The 1,574-nt window shown below is 46.5% G+C and overlaps 1 pseudogene; it reads left to right on the forward strand.

Moving 5' to 3' along the window:
* The first annotated feature begins 251 nt into the window (after positions 1 to 251).
* LOC123346836 lies at positions 252 to 1,199 on the forward strand (annotated as a pseudogene).
* The last annotated feature ends 375 nt before the right edge of the window (positions 1,200 to 1,574 follow it).

Raw genomic sequence — 1,574 nt, forward strand, 5'->3', positions numbered from 1 at the left:
TTAGCTACCTGTTTCATTTATATTTCTGTGTTAATTGGTTACCCACTGTATTGTATCCTACTGTATTGTACCCCACTAAACCCCCTTACTCTTCACCAAGAGAAACCCCTCCCCAATTGTCTACCTTAACAAACCCCATACCCCTCACTATTGAATTTTCCGTTTTTGCATTTTCTTAATAAAGTTTATTTTGCACCCCACCAGTGCAGTAATTGTCCCCCAAGATCCCCTACCTGCTGGCACGGACAAGAATGAACAATCAGAGCAATGTGGTGATGGAATTTGTGCTTCTGGGCTTCTCGCTGGCACAGCCCATGGAGCTCCTGGTTTTCATGCTGCTACTGCCCATCTTTGCCTTGACTCTAATGGGGAACATGGCCATCATCACTGTTGTGTATGTGGATCTCTGCCTCCACACCCTCATATACTTCTTCCTTTGCAACCTCTCCCTCTTGGAGATAATCTTTGTCCTCTCCATCACTCCAAAGTTGCTGGAGAACCTGCTTTCCCAGGCCAAAGCCATCTCCTTCTGGGGCTGCATCACCCAGTGTTACTTCTACTTCTTCCTGGGCACTGCGGATTTCATCCTCATCGCCATCATGTCCTTCGACCAATACGTAGCCATCTGCCACCCACTCCATTACCCTGTCATCATGAGTGGGCATGTTTGTGTCTTCCTGGTCATGGGTTGTTGGTTGATTGGGTTTCTCTCCACCCTTTACACACTTATTTTGCTGTGCCAGCTTCCTTTCTGTGGCCCCAATGTGATAAACCATTTCTTCTGTGACTATGCCCCACTAGTGAGACTATCCTGCGTCGACACACAATTCCTCCTCATGATCGAGTATTTTCTCTCCTCGGTAGTTCTACTCACATCCTTGTCTTTTACTGCAGTGTCCTACCTTTACATCATTGCCACAGTCTTGCACATCCCCTCAGCCACAGGCAGGTGAAAAGCCTTTTCCACCTGCACCTCCCACATCACGGTAGACTCTATCTACTACGGCAGTGCCATCTTCATGTATGCTAGGCCCAGTCAGGGCTGCTCCCTGGACCTCCAGAAGGTGGTGACTATGTTCACAGTCATAGTGAGCCCTTTATTGAATCCTTTCATTTACACTTTAAGGAATGAGAAGGTCAAAGAGGCCCTCAAGGAATACTTGACTAGAAAGAGCCCTGTTCTTCAGCCAGCGCCTTGATAAAGATACTTCTACATCTCAGTAATGAACTGCTGCTTTTATCCATTGAGTATCATTGTTATTTATTGGGGTGGAAGCTTAACTTACGCTCAGAATTCCTGGGTTCTATTCCTGGACCTGCTGTGTGACCTTAGCAGAGTCTGTTTCCCCTCCCACTCTTTTTTCATTTAGGTTAGGATTTTCCAAACATCTAAGTAATTTAGAGTAATTGGAGTCAGGTGTTCTCACTGGCCTGGAGCAGCCCCTGCTCTGGTCACTCAGGGAACAGAAAACTGCTTCTCCAGTGGCCAGTATACCTCCCTTCTACTCCTCTGCTGTTGCAGCCCCTATTCTGGATCCTCTTGGATGTATTATTATGTTTTTGGTTGCACTTTT

The sequence above is a fragment of the Mauremys mutica genome, chromosome 12 (genome assembly GCF_020497125.1).
Source record: "Mauremys mutica isolate MM-2020 ecotype Southern chromosome 12, ASM2049712v1, whole genome shotgun sequence".
Classification (NCBI taxonomy): domain Eukaryota; kingdom Metazoa; phylum Chordata; order Testudines; family Geoemydidae; genus Mauremys; species Mauremys mutica.